General features: G+C 39.6%; 1 long non-coding RNA gene across 1 annotated transcript in view; it reads left to right on the top strand.

Moving 5' to 3' along the window:
• LOC124295382 overlaps positions 1 to 18,690 on the top strand; it is an 89,484-nt gene that overhangs the window by 30,510 nt on the left and 40,284 nt on the right. The window contains exon 2 of the long non-coding RNA XR_006905329.1: positions 2,341 to 2,526. This is a non-coding gene — a long non-coding RNA (uncharacterized LOC124295382). The remainder of the gene's footprint in view (positions 1 to 2,340; positions 2,527 to 18,690) is intronic.

Below are 18,690 nucleotides of genomic sequence, written 5' to 3'. Positions count from 1 at the left end.
GCATCTACGCCGAATCACGCCGATATAGGTACATACCTACCTACCTACTCGTTTCGTACCCACCTATCCATCTAACTACACGTAGGTTCAATGTACACACCCACAAATCCTTCTGCATACATACCTGACTGCCTGAAGCATGTACCTGAATGCACACTGCATTCCTGATCGGCGCAACGATCATTTGTACGCTCAGTTTTACAGCTATTAATTCCCTCAGGCTACGAATCGATGGCTTTTTGTAGGCCGGCAGGAATAGATCTGAATTAAAAATATTGGGGATATGGCTGCATTTTTCTGTAGAGGAGTTTTCCTCGACCCTCGGAAACTGAAATATGAGTAATTTTTAAGCTGCATAGCCGATGTTTCGAGAAAACTGTAAAATTTGACGTGTTTTCCGTTTTCTAAAAACAAACTGATATCGCTTCGATTGAAATAATACGGCTGTCAAAAAATATTCAACGCTATCAGTTGAAAAATTTATTCAAATGTTACCAAAAGCGCTTGAAATTGTTTGAAAGTTACACGAAAACAGTTTAAAATTGCACAAGAATAGCAAGTAAGAGAGATTGTGACATAAACTCGACTCGTTTCAAGTTTTTTTCGTCCGAGGGTAGAAAATTTTTTACAGTATAGTATATTTTTAATCGACTTACAAAAAACTCGCCGATACATAAAATCGTACTCAAGCTTATAAGAAAATGAATTGAACCAATTTTTCAATTCCATAATTTGAACTCGTAGAAACATTTTTACTCGGGGAATTTTAAGAATTTTTTTTTTCTTTCTGCCTTCAGAATTTCCCGTCTAAGAAAAGATTGGAAATTCATCCTAAACTTGAAACTCCACCAAAAATTCACGTCGTCACAAAAATTCTTCCACGTCTTTAAAATTGAATTTATCCATAATTCTAATTTCTTACTAATTCTGCTTTTCTCACTTGGAAGTAAATTATTATTATTTGACAATTGTCGCACAAATAATTCCCTCTATGAGTTTTAGTTGATAATTCTGGATACTGAAATTAAAAATAAAAACAGAAACCAGAATACTTACCGGAAGTATTTGTTGCGTCATAGTTGAAGTCGTGTCGCCTCCGCGTTTATTCGAATGTAGGGTGTTGGTAAAAATTGAGAGTCTCACGATTCCGCGGCGATATGATAGTCGCATTGGATAATAATTACTTGTCATTTTTCTCACACTCTCCGCATGTACGAATGTACGTTCGTTTCTCGATAATCGTACCTTTGATGCGCCCTCGAAGTGTCCGGATGAGGTGAACTTCCGTTCACGTGACCGGTTTTCAACCCCGACGCGCAAACAGGGCGGAGTTAGACAAGGGTTAAATGATCGCGAACCTGCCTGGCTGCCCTTATTATCTCCTCTATATCAAGGCTCGGCTGACGCGTGGCGAAGAATCGTTATTACGCATAACGCGTGCCGGTTGGAAACACTGAGTGCAACATTTCTCTGTACTCGTTATCGCAGAAATAGTTACATTTATGTATAGATTTTTGTGGGAACGAGGTGTAAATTATGGGGGGAAAAATCCGACAGCGAAATTCAAGAGGGAATAAAAAATAAAATACCTTGAAATACAATCGTCGCTTTTGTAAATTAAAAATATTTCGAATTTGTAACAGACCGTTGCATTTTTTTTTTTTTTTTTTTTTGACAACGTACGAGTAAAAAAAAAAACTTTATTCATCATCGAAAGATTTTTTTTTATGTTCGTTGAAGGAGAAATTACTTGATATGAAAAGTTTCTATGGGAAGTAAATTTTTCTGTTGGAATAATAATGATGATAGACGATGGGAAATAAAATTCGATATTGATTGGTTACTTGAAATTTTTTAATAACCGAAATCCGAGTCTAATGAACAATTTTTTAAGATCAACCGTTCGTGGAATCTTTGATTCTTGTTGATTTGAAAGAATTTATTACAAAGTGAGATGAATTCGGTGAAATGCTTAGCAGAATTTTGAAATGAATGAACGATTCCTAAGGGAATGGAAAAACAAATGTTGAGTCGAATAAAAAGTGCAACAGTTCTTAGAAAATTAGTGCAAACTGAAATATAATTAAAATTTGAACAATTTCTTTAAAAAAAAAAAAAAAAAAAAAATCTACATACAAATACCGATAAGATGCTGGTATTGAAATAAATTTCTGAAAATTTTGTGGAAAAAATTTGATGGAAGAAAAAATTAATAAAGACCTTAAACGTAAACCGCAGATATAAAAATTGCTGAAAAAATACTAACAAGTAATTGAAAAATTGTATTGTAAATTTTCCGATCAAAGAGCTCACGCATAACTACTTGTAAACGAATTTCAGATTACTACGACGGTAAAATAGTGAAAGAAGATGCCGCCCGGGATGAAGGGAGGCGGATAATCGTGGAGGATTAGAGACGTAGCAGCAGGGTCCGATATTACGTTTATATTTTATTGGGGTGTAATTTTCGTCGGGCGGCAAACAAAGTGGCGATTATTACAACGAAAGACAGAAGCAAACAGTGGGGTAAGTGTGTATACATATATATATATATATATATATATATTTATATACCTATATATCTATACATCTGTATATGTGTATGGAAGAGTAGAATCATCGGTTTGCGGTGCCTCTGTGAATTACCTGTTGCTTATATTGTCTCTGAACAAACCTCGGAACAGTCTGTATCTGTATGTTGTGTATCTGGAAGCGTAGCCCCAAAAAACTACGTTCTGAATGAAAATAAAAATAGAAGAAGAATAGTCCGGGAAAAGTAGATATGAGTTGACAATATTCGGGATGTGGCTGCATTTTTGTGTAGACGAGTCTTTCGACACTCTGGAAATCGAATCTGAGTCATTTTAGAGCTGCATAATCGCAGTTTCGAGAAAACAGGAAAATTTGACGATTTTTACGTTTTTCTCAAAAACTGATATCGATGGATAAAAATTGACTCGACCATCGCGTAGAGCGGAAAATTCTACATCGAATTATGTCCTCATATGTCGGAAACGGAGTCGGATTAACAAGTTAGCCAAAAACATATTATCACATAAAAATTTCCTAGATTCCGTCGATAAGTAGAATTTTTTTTTTTAATAATTTGTTAATCCGGCTCCGTTTCCGACACACGTGAAAATAATTCGATGTAGAATTTTCCGCTCTTCACGATGGTCGAGTCATTTTTAATCTATCGATATCAGTTTTTGTAAAAAACGCAAAAAACGTCAAACTGTCCTGATTTCTCGAAACGCTGGCTATGCAGCTCGATAATCACTTCAGATTTGAGTTTCTGCGAGTCGAAAACCCCGATATACAAAAATGCAGCCATATACCGAATATTTTTAATTTAGAACTGTTTTGACCGAACTAATAAACAGAAATGGAAGAAATTTACAGCGCGATAAAACGCATCGGAACTTTGTGAACGGCGATGCAAAGAAGACCGCGCTACGAAATCGCAAAGATACTTTGGATTAGCACTGCTTATACAGACTACGTGTTAGTTAGCACACATGTTTAACTACCGCCGTCTGCAAACATCTCACGTCAATTGGCACGCGGTCCGTTTCAGGATGAAAATTCGAAATTAATAGACACGAATCTTAAAATAACGATTGATCAGCGTACCGAAATTCGGATTTTCAACAAATTACCAAGTAGAATAACTGTTTTTCCGAAAATTCATTTAACCAAACCCTCTTTTATTCGGAAAAGTATTTTCAGAACGGTCGGCATTCCGACTGAACAAAGCACAGAATGTGGATATACAGAAAAATGAGAGTTCCGAAATTAAAAATTGATATGGGCCGATATATACTTCGGCAAGAGTCTGACATTTGAAAAGTGGACTTTTTGACTGTTCGCTATTTTCGCGATTCAATATTGTTCCTCTACGCAATATTTCCCATTCTCGAAAGAAAATTTCGGTACAAATTTATTTACGCATGTTTGGGTTCTGAAAATTTTTCATTCTTCTACAAGCCAACTTTTCCACGTTTTTAACTGCCAGTAATTAAACTTTCTGGATATTCTCAGGGTCAAATTTTTCGTCATTCGCATTTTTGTACCCCACCCTGGCCGTCGACTGCCTTTCACTAATATTCTAATGATTTGACGGTTCCGCCCCAGGTACGAACAGAATCAGGATTACAAAAATTGAATTCGACATAATCTAATTTGACAGGACGATGCGCCTTGAGTGCAGGCAGGGAGGCCACGAGGGAACTGCTCAATTAAAACGTCAACTGTATAGTTTTTTTTTTAACGGAGCGTAACGAACGAGGATGATTCGGCGGTTAGGTGAATTAGTGAGGATGATGAACGTGAAATATCGCCCCTGCCTCGGGCGCACGCATGCTGCAGGTACGCGAGCAATAAACCATGCACGTTTCACCCCATGGGATTCCCCACAAGCAGTAACTATCTTTTGATGTCCGGCTGACAGCCACGCCAAATTAAATATGAATGGGGAGAGTAATAGACCGAACAATCGAACCGTCCGGGGATTTAGCCGGACCTTGGTGAATGGATAATGCGGAACTCGATCGCCTCAATATCACCTTATTAGATTATCGTGAGTGTCCTGAAGATCCTAGAGAATTCTTATTTTTCATTACTTCTGGTGATGTAAGACAATAAAAGGAAAAGATTTCGATCCAAAATCACTTTTTCACAAAAATTACTTTAAAATCACAATTGAAAAATATAATTCTAGGTGGAAAATGAAAATTAGTTTCTAGCCGTTACCGGAAAGTCTAGTATCCGTTGCTATTCTTTCTCATTACGATCGCTGTTGCTACATTTTCTTGCTACCGTTGCGAAAATTTAATGCTCGCGCAAGAATAAATTGACGTTAAAGCCTTGTTTGACTAAAAAAGTAGAGTAAACCTCGCAAACTGATTTTGCGTTGCAATAACCAAAAAAGGATCGACAATAGCGCAAAATGGTTAGGCGTAATTCCAACAATATTCAAACACTTTTTTCTAACGATACCTGTTTTACTGAATTTATCTGGTTATTGTAACAAATGAAATCTTGCTCAGTGCCTTTTCGAAGATTTTGAATCCAGAAAACAAGTTTCTAGAAAAATTTCGGTCTAAAAAAGGGTGGATAAAAAATTTGAAACTCACAGGATTTCACAATCAAATAATGGGCGTGAAAACTTCCCATGTCTCGTTTAATTTGAACTTCCGGTTCTACCGGAAATTAATCGATTTTCAACGTTTTACCGACAGACGTGTACTTTTTTCTCCTCTTTACTCTTTCGAAGTAAATAATAAAAAAAATTTTTAAGCGTTTTGTTTTTCCAGACAATTTTTTATTTTTTTTTTCTTACTTTTATCTCAAAACTTTTTCATTTAATATTGCGAGAAAACTGTTCTTCCGGCTTCTTTTCCTGCAAGGTGTCAACTATCTTACACAACTTGTATCTCATATTCAAAATGAAAAATAAAAAGGTTGATGAGTTTTATTTAAATTGCCGTGTTAATTACCGGGATTTAAAACCCACCCACATTTTTTTATCGCAATATTACAGGAATTTCCTGGAGTTGAAAAATCGTGAGGTAGAAATTACGTTCTTCAATGATCTTCAGTTTAATACACGTTTTATTGCAGAGACGGTTTTTAAGGTGAAATTAATTAATATTCTACATTGCAATATAATATGCCGTGAGATAAATAAGAGAAATATCGTACCCTGATTGAGAAACGTTTATTAATCGGGATAATTAATTCCGCAAAGATAATAAAAATATCGCTTGTTGAATAGGAAAAAAAGTAAAGAAATAAGTAACGGGACATTGCGATTTGATTAAAAAAATATCTGTCTTATAATAATCAGTAGGAACGATATGAGAAAAAAAAACAGAAATTAAAAAAAAAAAAAAAATCCCCCAACATCCTCCAAATATTTGTCGTCGAGAATCAGGTATATACATATTATATACTCGTACTTAGTAGTTCTCAAAGTAAGGTCTATAAATATTTCAATCTTGCAGAATACTTGGATGAGCTTAATTCCGGCTAATTAATAAACTTTTATCCCAACCCCCGTAGCTTCGGTCTTCGAATACTCGCAAGCTCGGGTCTCAAAGAGAAAGAGAGGGAGAGGCAGAGAGAGAGAGAGAGAGAGAGAGACCGAGCTTTGTAGCGAGTAGCGCGAAGCTTTCGGATGGAAAGCCGAGTCGCGAGTTCAAAGACAAGAGCCGGAGGAAAACGAAAAGCGGAGGTAGAAAGAGGGTGGAAATAGAAGGGGTGCCGACGAGGAAATGGGGGAGGAAATATTCCTACGGGATACGCGCAACGTCACGTCGAGCAACACGCGCCAAGCTAACCGTCCTTATCTCCTACGGTTTCTTCCGCAAATATATACCCTGAATCCGCAACAACCGTCGAATACACGAACCTTCATTCGGCCGAAATTTCCGCTCCGTCTTCTCCAAAATGCACCGCGTAATTTGCATTCCCGCACACGGGTTTCGGGATTGAGGTTATGTAACGTAGTCTAGGGATTTTTTTCATACCGGGGATTTTTGAGTCCAAGAAAACCGAAGACGAAATAAAAAAGAAAACAAAAATTAATCAACTATTTACAATTGAGAATACTTTGTTTAGTTAATAAATGTTTCAGTGATTGTGAAGCAGCTTCTCATTCCGAATAAATATTTTTAGAGTTTCACGATTCGTATTTTCAACTTCACGTGCAAAAATTGGTGAATTTAATCCCGCAGTCAAGAGTTTCACAAAATCTAGGGTCTTCGTTAGGTATAAATATGGTTTCCTCGAAAATGGAATGTTCGAGGTCTTGATCAGGTTCCGGAAACGAGTTTCGGGTCTCTATAAACTCTGCTCCATCTTTTTAATTAACATAATATTACAGATATTATAAGTGGAATTTTGAGTTATAATTGGCCATAATTAAACAGAGTTGGAACAGCAGCAAAAGGGTTTCATTAATTTACTCCGATTTTCAAGTGAATGGGTAACTTTACCGAAAATTTTCAACCGACCAAACAAGACGTTTCAGTATCCGATTCCGTTTGAAAAATCAATGAGTTTACTTCAGAATTTCTAATGGGACTTGAAATTGACAGCTTTAACCCTTTGAGTTATAGTCGTAAGTTCTCTTACCGCTTATTGTATATCCTTTTTTTTGATATTTAGAGAACTTTAAGAACATGTTTCTTTGTGGTTTTTTGATTTCCAATACTCGATAGTAATTATTGCGATATAACGTAAATCGTTATTGTTAGACACAGACTGATTGAAAAAGATCGTGAAAATTCTTGTACAAGCATTAAATTTTCGCAACAGTTGCAAGAAAATATGGCAACAGTGATCGTAATGAAAAAGAATAGTAACGGATACTAGACTTTCCGGTAACAGCTAGAAAACTAATTTGCATTTTCTACCTAGAACTATATTTTTCGATTCTGACAAAAAATGAAAATAGTTGAGGACTGAGCGGTAACCGGAATTAAAAATTTCTTTCATTGCGACTCAAAGGGTTAATATCAAAAATGAAACATCCCCGAGCCAAGAAAACGCATACATATTATCTCTGAGAAGAATGTGTTTTTTTCTGTTTATTTTTTTCTAAAAAATATAAAAAAAATCAGCATTGAAGAAAACAAAATGTAGCCTAGTTAACATACATTCGTGGAAAGTAAGGGAAATATTTTTAGCTCCGAAAGTACGGTTCAGGGTGGAAATCTCGCCGGTATATACGAAAGGCCTTTCCGCGGAGCAGGAGATTACCACTCTTGTTCATTATCATGGCTCGCGTCTCAGCAAACAGTCGCCGCGGCGTCCCGGCGTCCCGGCGTCGTCCCGCCGCGTTCCAGGGCGCATCGGGACCGTCGGTATCCGGCGCCATTCCCGGTTCATCCCCCTTCCGCATCCCTCGGCGTTCCTGTTGCTGCCTGATCCCGTCCCTTCCCATCCCTTCCCCTTCCCTCACCCTTCGTTTCCCCACCAACCACCCCACAGCTGCCTGCCTGCCTTCCTCAGGGCTTGTTTGACTTTACTTGCAGCTATGTAATTGAATATTATACCAGCCGGAGTGCTGGAAGGGTTGAAAACTCGAAAGCGAAAGGGAAAGGAAGGAAGGAAGGCAGGCAGGCAGGCAGCGATTCCGGGAGATGTTCACTGACGTCGAAGGTCCCTCCGCCCCCGGAACCACCCTCGCGGTCCAGGGTTGGGGGGCGTATAATATAAAGCGCTGGAAAGCGCTCGGAAAATTACAGAAAATCTCCTGGAATTAGGAACGCCCTGGCCCGAAAGTGTTTGCCCATTATATTCTCGCAACTTCTCTCAAATATCCACCATGCGCCCCCTTTCCACGATCCGGAGAAGCTTCTTCGTCCCCCGTTTCGTTTCTCCGCGGACCTCCGACCCGCCATTTTACACCCCTTCCGCTCGTTGTCCTGCAATTTCCGGCCATGAGAACCGGCTTCGCGAGGGACCTACAGGAAATCCGCCCCGAAACATACCGCCGACGAGGGGCAAATATTAACACGAAAAAATTATGAAACGCTCCGACTTCAGGTTATCGCGATCCTCTTACTCGATCCGCTTCCACACACCTAGGTCGGTAGGTAGACGACTAGGACCTTCCCAAAGCCCCGGCACCTATAGTTGTTGGGTCGATGTTACCCGGCGAACCGCCCCGGCGCTCTGAGCCTCCATTGCCACACGCATTTACTACGCCATTCCTACTTGCAACCTTCCAAGGTAAGGGTACCAGTTATTGACACGCTTAGACTCTTTATTATTGATGATATTATTGTCCAAAATTGACGACACAAATTGTGAATTTCTCGATTACTAAAACCAACTGCTAGAGGGTTAAACACTACAAATTTTTTTTTTGTAATTCTGGAACTAAGGATCGAACAGATACAACCAAAAATTGATCAATAATTATGACAGGATCTGTAACTGGTACACTTAACGGACGCGGATAAAGTAGAGTCGCAAAGCCTGAAAAATAAAATGACCGTCGAAGCTTCAGGTATCCCGAAAACCATACGAATTAACAAGAGAATTTGAACGAAGATGGTTTTGGCTTGTCAACTTTTCAAAAACTTGTCCTTATGCAGGGTTATTTCTGATGTGAATCTCAAATTTCTTTCCGTAGAAACGCGTCTGTAGAACATATTCCGTAAAAATTTGCCCTGTAGAACCTCCTCCATCAGTATTCACAATTAGAGAGCTAACACCCTATCGATGAATAAAAATTGTGACTTTGTGAACTGCTGTTTGCGAAAGAAACGCTAAAAGCAGCTAAACGGCATGTCACGATCCTAAACTAGATTCAAAATTAGTATACCGTCAGTTGTTGAACAGTTTCATCGCGTTGAAATGTGCTTGCAATAAAATTGTGACGTTTCAACGGTGCTGGTACAAAAAGTTTCATTACCTCGAACGAACGGCGGTAGAAGAGTTTGCAATCATCGTCAGTCTATGGCGGATAAATCGAGGAAGCCGATCCTCGGGTATTGGAAAGCGGAATTAACTCTTGTTTTTAACGGGCTTTTCACAAGGGTTTGATTGTGTTTTTAGCTACCAAATTGGTGCCAATAATTAGCTAGATGAGGCGCTGGTTCACGGTTCACCAGCAAAGCGACGCTCTCGGTGTGTTCATTTACCAACCAATGTCGTTCAAACCTCATTTTACTCGCGCGCACCTATCCACCGTTTGTTTGCCAGAGACCAGGACTGCTGTTTTCATTCAGTGAATATCCCCGCGCTGTTTATTCGCTTTTTATTTATATACCCCGCTACTCTTTCATCCGGCTAAAACCGTTCCGAAATCATCAACGCCGCTCGAGCAACGCTATCTAGATCCTCGCTCTCGAGGCGGGATCACACATCGCCGTTGCGTGTCTGCGGTAATCGTTGATTACAGCTCGTTTGACCAGGGGTTGAGAAAGCCGCTGGTGCAGGACACCCCGAAAAAACCACAACCCATTCGGGGTCCTGCGGTTGGTTCGAGGTTCAAGGGTCACATAGTAGACTCTCCACTGTCCGTGGCATCAAAAGAAACCAGGAGTTTAACAGGACCATGAACTCGATGAGGATGACGATGACGATGAGCTCACTATTGGTGCGTTTAATCGATGGACGTGATTTAGTGACGGCACTCGTTGTGTCACAACTTATGATCTTTACAGTTCAGTCAGGTTCGACATAGTCTAGTACCAGATCCAGTTGAAGGGTACCAATAGCGAATTCACCACTGTGCATGAGAACAAACCAGGAAGTTGATGAAAAGGATGATGATGAGCTCACTATTGGTGCGTTTGATTGAGGGAGGGCATCCGTTAGGTCACAACTTATGATCTTTACGGTCCATCCAGGTTTGACATAGTCCAGTACCAGATCCAGTTGAAGGATACCAATAGTGAGCTCACCACTGTGCATGAGAAGAAACCAGGATTTGAGCAGACCAGGAAGTTGTTGAGGACGATGATGATGAGCTCAGTATTGGTGCGTTTGATCGATGGACGTGATTGAGGGAAGAGACCCGTTAGGTTACGAGTTATAATATATATGGCTCAGTCAGGTTCGGCATAGTCTAGTACCGGGTTCAGTTGACAAATCATTAACTATGCATCGAGCCAGGCAGCAAATACTCGTTACCAACGAACCGCCAAGCCCCCGCTTCGCCCCATCCTGCGATCCAGGCCGGGCAACCAGCCTTCCCTAAATACATCGATAACCATTATGCAGCATTATAACGTGACGGTGGTGGTCGTCGCCGCTCTGGCCAAGTCCGAAACACACGTACCATACGCACACAATGCTCGACGCTGAGCGACGTATGCATCGCCGTCAGGGCTGCGTGAGCGAGCGCGTGGCCAGCTCGGAACGAGTTCTTTATAGATATTTTATGAGCGGTGCTTTCTCGCTGTTTGATCAGAGCATGATGGCAGCTATGCTCTGTGTACACCTTAAGCAGCCTGTACTTCCACTCCCGCTTCCAATTCTCCGTTATACCGACTTTGCTGCACACCGAGAAGTTTCCCAGGGATTTTATACACCCTTGTTATACCTCGACCCGTTAAGGAATAATCCAACTTTGTTAAGTATACTTCGTTTCATCTTGAAGAAGTTGGAACGGTGCCGTATTGGCAGCTATGACTCGATCAACTTTGTATCTCGGGAACGATACTTTACACAAGAATTTTCACGACAAGCTAGATTTTCGTTTGAGATAAGTTTTTCAGTGTTACTATACGGTCGTTCTATCAATCCTAAACCTAGTCAGGTTTCCAAGGTCACATTTTTGCCTCACACGCGGTGAATGATAATTGTCGTCAATGCGGTTCGGAAGCAAAACAATCGCCTCGTTTACCTTGATTGTATTTCAATTGCAAAAATATTTATAATCTCTCATACTATAAACTTCCTTCAATCATTACACAAAATAATAACAAATATAATAGATTCTGATCAATCAGATGCACCATTTCGATCTGCAGACCCAAGCAACGGGATCACTTACTTTCCAAAATTGACCATCCTTGCAATCCCCGCTTTTCGCACGACATTAGTTTCAAACTTTTCACTCATCGTTAGACGTTAATCTCGTCTCAAGTCAACCGGCGTACAGGTGTGAACGGGTGTAAAACAAGAAATAAGTACCGCACGATTCATAGTTCAGGAATAGTTTCCGACGAATGTATAATCCCAACGAGATGTAACGTTCACCCGCGCAGTGTCGACGGGTGTTTAAAAAGGTCTGAATGACGTCTCAATGGACCTTGTGAGCACGTAACAGACGAACCTTGTCAACATTCGAGTTACTTTGACGAGTACCTTCTCAAGATGTTTTGCTATCATCGTACAAAATTATACAATCTTCCTTGTACCCAGTGAAACTTGTAGCTACATCCAACACCTTTCTATCAGCAGTGCTTTCAACGCTCGAACGAAATGGTCTGAAAACACGATCGTGACTGAGAAAACTTTTTTTTTTTTATTGTAATAAATAGAAAAAAATATGTCAGTTCCTTAACGGTTCTTGGTCAAATATTTGAACCGGTTGGAAAATTGTTTTCGGCAATTGAAGTGACGGGAATAATTGACTGAATCGAATTTAACCCGAAGTGATATTTCCCCTAGACAAAGATAGGCGACCCCAGGCGTCATCCGTCGAAGGATCTTTAAGTGGTGGTAGCAAGGGTGTGCTGGCGAAGCCCGATGTGTATATAAAGCGCACTATTAATTAGGTGTATAACAAGAGTTGATAGAGTAGGTATAGTATATATGAAGCGGTAAGGGTTGTAGACAATCTCCAAATATTTGCGAAGCCAAATATCTTGGCTAAACACCAGTCTCCGCCAGCACCTTCCGAAGGCACGTTCACTTGTCACTCTCTCCAACTGACGGTGTGATCTCTCCCATACATATTCGGGCAAAAACCATTATACTCCTCGCATAATGACCAGGTACAATTGCCACATTTATCTCACACTGCAAATCGAACGTATATTCGTGTGATCGAAGGATTTATTCGAGGAAGAAAGAAGGGAAGAAAGTCCTTTGAGGTGGGATCTATCCCATGGATCGTTTTCGGGTTTCCCCACCGCGTGACTTCCGTGTTATGCAATTGTTCGCTCCCAGCATGGGGTCGGCACGCCCCACCTGGCAGACCATTCATACCAAACACCATTGAGAGAGACGAGGATAATAACTCTCGTACCCTCATTTGTCACGATTAGGAGGCGATTACCAAACTTACTGACAAGATCTTTGCTGCCGTTTGCCGCCCAGCCGATCAGGAGTCTCTTGGCGGAAGGTTCAATTCCTCTTCCACTTTGCCACCTTCCACCTCTCTCTCTCTCTCTCTCTCTCTCTCTCACCCTCTCTCTCCCGGATCGGTATTGGTCTCGATAATGGCATTAGTTCTACGTTAGTTTAATCGTGGATCTGTGTTCCATCACCACCTACCAGCAAACTCTTAATTCTTACTACCCGCTCTTACTGTGCATGGGTATCGATTCAATCCACTTATTCGTAATTTTGTACCTGGATTTAAGGTAACTTTTGAGTTGGATTTTCTCTGTTGCTCAGTCTCATTGTTTATACCTTTGAGTTCACTGACCTAGTTTAATAAAAATAGTTCAATTCCATTCCATTCCATTCTATTCTATTCTATTCTCCCAAATTGGAAGCCGATGTTTGTGCCTCTCATTGTTTCGTTGAACTCTTTACAACTGTTTTGGCAATTGTTGAGAGTGACATTCGCCGTGCCGATAGTTGGAAGGCAGGTTTTTGTTGAGTGAGAGGAAAATCGTGGTTGGCCTCTAACGAGGAGGTGTCCAATGTCTACAGGCAGGCATCATACAAGCGATCCTTAATAGTGGCCGTTGAAGAGTAATTTTTGTGTTTTTGTACGAGAGCGTCGCGACGTCGAGCGTCGTCGTTTGCCAAGCACACACCGCGATTTGATTCACTAGCTCGCCCGCTACTCCCTCGGTTCCTTCTCGTTGTGTGTGCCCCGCACGTATTTGTGTGCTTCTGTCACTGTGTCGGTGCTGTGTACGCCCGCTCTTTGCCGCTGTGTACGGTGTCAATATTATATGACAAACACACTTAAATAGGCTTAAAATACTAACATCTACCTCATTCTACTCTACGTGAATTGTGTGTGCTATGACTTTATAGAAGTGTGCTTAGTTATGCCATTAACCTTATACACGCGGCAACCCCCCCACCCCCACCCCCATACCCTTCCCTCTTTTTCCTGTCTTAAAACTTGACTAATCGCTAAAACCGATCGCCCCGTGTACATTTACACAGAATTCGACAACAAACAAACAAGAGCTAAGGGAGAATGAGGGATGAAAACAAGGAGATTTCCATGAAAAATAACAACAAATCTTCCTTAATCGCCGATCAAGCGTATACCACGAGGATAAGTTTACTCTGACAATTCGTGGTCGTAGTAAGAAAAACTGCCGTACAGAAACTCGGACGATCATTTCTCAATGATCTTGTTCAGACACTTTATACAGATCCATCTCAAGTCACTTTATATTTGCGTTACTTCTTAAATTTCTGTTAGTAAATATGACACACATTTTAGTTATTTTAACATTTAAATTATCGTATCATAAACTTCATTTGTTTTTTTTTTCACTTAGTAATGCATTAAAAAATGGTTAAATCAACCCAGAAATTTTAGTTGGTTGGCTAGGGTATTTTTTTTTTTTCTAACCGTGCACATATCGCTAAAACGGTCTTCAAACAGAGATTCATCGGAGTTGCACTGTGAGAAATTTCATTTGTCACAGTAAGTAAAAATATTGAGTATAACAGTTATCGTTAAAAAAACTGTTTGAATATTGTTGGAATTACGAAAAACGAGGTACGCGTAACCATTTTGCGCTATTGTCGATCCTTTTTTGGTTATTGCAACGCAAAATCAGTTTCTGAGGTTTACTTTACTTTTTTAGTTAAACAAGGCTTTAACGTCAATTTATTCTTGCACAAGCATTAAATTTTCGCAACGGTTGCAAGAAAATGTAGCAACAGCGATCGTAATGAGAAAGAATAGTAACGGACACCAGACTTTCCGGTAACAGCTGGAAAACTAATTTTCATTTTCTACCTAGAATTATATTTTTCGATTGTGGTAAAAAATGAAAATAGTCAAGGACTCAGCGGTAACCGGAAATAAAAATTTCTCTCAGTGTGGCAACATTTTTATTGAAAGTGGTAAACATCAATTGAATTCCTGAATAATTTCCCCACGAATTATCCAGTCTCTCTTAATTTTCATCAAACGAATTTTGTGTGGTTCGAAGTCTGATTTTAAAAGGTTGCAGGTATGCCGGCAGTACCTAACGCATTTAAACAGCGGAACGCATCGGGGTAGCGGGAAAACGGAACGGGACATTGAATTTCTAAGCGGTATAACAAGATCAGTTAAGCGTGCGAAGGCCGCCGATCTATTCGGCGGTATAGCTGGTGGCTACTGTTTGTTGATTGGCTTAAATCAGCGCTAAGCTGATCCAATCCAATCCAATCCAATCCGGACCGTATCCTCGGTGCATGGAGGATCCCCCCCCCTCCCGCGCTTTGCACCAGTGCAGAATCACCCGCACCGTTATCCCGAGGGCTACGCGATTCCCGAGGACATAATGCAGGGGACTCCTGTATTATGGGGATCACCATTTGAATGCCCAATCATTGAATGTAACGGATAGGGTGGAGAACAGAGACGCCGGATCAGCCGCAGATTTTTTCGTCTACCGATATCCGTTTTTTTTTTCTTTTTTCTCTTTCTTACTTTCTTTCTTGGCTGTTTTCTTTTCTTGTTTTTGGTTGTTTTTTTTTTTCTTTTGATTTCCTCTCTCTCCTTACTTTCTTTCTTCTCCTCGAGCTCCTCTTTCCTTTCTTTTCGTTATTCTTCTTTTTCTTACTCAGACGATGGAATCGATTCCGCAAACGAACGAACCGCGCATCCGCTGTGGCCCGACGCTTATTCATCCCTTCCTCAATCTTACACAAAGGCTTATGTACATACGCGTACGCGCATACAGAGTCTGACCCTCTTACTCAAACATCGAATAATGGGTCAATAGGCCAACGAATCATTGCCTTTTTCTCCACTTACGTTAAAACGTTGCGTGTAACTCGCGGGTTCTCTTTATTTTTTCTTTTTTTTTTTTAATATGGAGGATATCAACGTAACGATTTTTATTCCAGTTTCAGCGGATGTGTTTTGATTGCTTTTTCTCATTAACTCAGACGTCCCGTTCTAAATTTGGGACAAGGTTGGAGTTCTGAATTTGAAAAGTTTCGAAAGCGATTAATTTTGAATTATTTCGTGGAGAAATTTGAAGTAAAGAAATCTAACTTTGGAGAAAAAACGAGAAAAAAAAAGTAAAGTTCACATAGAGCGAAATTCGGAAAAATAAAGTTTCTATTGAGAAAAATTGCGAAAATGAAAACAAACTCACACAACGTAATTTACTCAAAGAGTGGGTCTAAAAACTCAGAAAGACGGAACATTAGAATGACCAGGATTCCGAACGAAAAAATATAGAAAATCCAAAACAAAGAAAGATCAAAGTGGTGAAATTTCACCGAGCCAAAAATTTACGAAACTGAAAATTTTCTATTAGAAATTTCGATGGTTCACATTTAAAAAATTTTCTCATTTTCACACTTTCGGAACATTGAGCGTTGGGTTTCTGACCATTCGAAACTTTGATGTTTCGTCAAAGTTTGATATCTTTTCTTTAAATTTCGCGGCGAGAAAATTCTAAATTTGGCGTTATGGGAACTTTTTAAGTTAGGAATTTCAACCCCATCCCCTGAATTTGAATCAATTTTTCATTCTTTTTTCCCCTCGCTTAATCGTACTGAAAAAAAAAAATCACGAACGATCCAACTCGAGTTAGATCTTCTTTCGTGTAAAACGTTTCACAAAAAGTTTAAACACTTAGAGATAAATAAGGTGAACAGCACGCTTACTGGAAAAAACATCAAACATGGGTTTGAACTTTATGATTATGTTTTTCTTCGAGTCCCTTTAATTTCCTCAATTTCCAAACAAAATTCATGCTCTTTTTCGCGTACGCCAACGTGTACTTATTTATGCAACAACCGCAAGTCGAGGTATACCTAGGCGTGGGTCAGAGATCAAGGATCTGAAACGGAGTGACTCGAATCTCGACATAGCTAATTAAATACTCGTATCGATGGTTATAGAGCTCGAAGGTGACTTTCGAACAGACTCAACAGCCACGAAGAATACTAATTGAATCTACGCCGTACCGTTTATGCGCTTATACAAACTCGCGATCTCTCAGAAATCGCGTAATAAAATATCCCCTTTGCAAATCCATGGTGTACATACAGCGACAACCGCGTGAAAATCAAATATTTAACCGAGTCTACGTTATACAATCAGCGAAATTTTTACTTCCGGTTACCGCTCAGTCCTTAAGTATTTTCATTTTTTACCATAATCGAAAAATATAGTTCTAGGTAGAAAATGAAAATTAGTTTTCTAGCTGTTACCGGAAAGTATAGTATCAGTTAGTATTCTTTCTCGTTACGATCGCTGTTGCTATATTTTCTTGCAACCGTTGCAAAAATTTAATGCTCGTGCAAGAATAAATTGACGTTAACGCCTTGTTTAACTAAAAAAGTAGAGTAAACCTCGCAAACTGATTTTGCGTTGCAATTACCAAAAAAGGATCGACAATAGCGCAAAATGGTTACTCGTATCTCGTTTTTCGTAATCCCAACGATGTTCAAACAGTTTTTTTAACGATACATGTTTTACTGAATTTTTCTAGTTACTGTAACATTTGAAATTTTTCTCAGTGTAAACTGCAGAATTTTTCACTAAAGCACGCAGACATGTATAGTCGATTCGTATTACATCTCCAGTCAACTGATTCATAAAACTTGGTTATGATCACTATTTGTCATCAATTCAATTCAGTTTTCTTTTTCATCTTGACATATTTGCTCTAAGACTTCTGATTTTTTTTTATTTTATAGCCTGGTTATGCAGTGTTGAACAAATTTGAACACGAGTCTCAAGTTTCATTCACACGTTTTACAGATGGCAAAAATATTTGAAATTAAATTCAATGAAGCTGAAGTTAAAATTGCGCCAAGTTTATCCCATCAATGGAAAACTTTATTTCACTAATTTTGACGATATTTCAAATGACTTTAGAGCCGTAAATATAGATATGCAATGAATGGTAACTGATGCCAGAGCTTCAGACGGCCAAAGCTCGAACTTGACAACCAAAATCAGAGCCACTAATCGCCAAAGATTTGAGAATCGTTACGAGAATATCCAAGGGTAATATAAAGATGCGAAAAATTGTGGCGACGTAAGAAAGGTTGCGCTGATTGATTCGACTACGACTACGATCAAGAAAATAGGAAAAGTAAGAGGAGGAAATGGACGAAAACCGATTTCTCATCGTTCGGCGTAACACTACGGAGAATTGGTCTACAAACAAAATCCCCTATTCCTATTTCTGCTGAAACACCGCGTCTCATTCCTGCAGCTGACTGGGCTGGGTTATACCAATGAGTAACTAAGCAACGGAGAGTTTAGTTTGGTTGATAGCTAAAATCGAGGAACGTGACGTGGTATCGTCTGGAAGGATCACGACACCGCGATAGAGTCTGCAAGTGGAACGGATAGAGTGTCATAGGTCAAGGGTCCGCCAGTTACCTCCCCGTGGCTTAATTCTCTTTCCAAAAACTCATGACTTATTGTTAGTTATGTGGTATTTATCCCGTCGGAAAACAAGTTCGCAGTGATTCCACAATTTTGAGTTCGACAAATTTTACTCAGAATCCGAGATCAGAGTTTACGGAAGTTATTCTTCAATCAATGTCGATAGTTCGTAGCCATAGCAGTTCAATTTTTGCCATTCGAAAACAAATTTATTAGGCAAAATAATTGGAGCATGAGAAAAATGTGAATAAAAATGTGAATAAAAATTCTACGATTCATTTGCCAATCCCTAGAAGGCGGGCTTGAATTTCTATACCGATATCTATATCAAACGGTTTGCTCAAAATCCTAACTAACGTGAAAACTGTGAAATTTGAACACCGAAATTTTGTTTCGACATGACGGAAAATCTAGCGGGTAACTACTCTTGAGGAGGTGTGAATTTGTCGGAGTTA

Source organism: Neodiprion lecontei, chromosome 7, assembly GCF_021901455.1.
Source record: "Neodiprion lecontei isolate iyNeoLeco1 chromosome 7, iyNeoLeco1.1, whole genome shotgun sequence".
Classification (NCBI taxonomy): Eukaryota; Metazoa; Arthropoda; class Insecta; order Hymenoptera; family Diprionidae; genus Neodiprion; species Neodiprion lecontei.
Note: the sequence above shows the minus strand (reverse complement) of the source record. Positions and strands in the feature narration are given on the sequence as shown.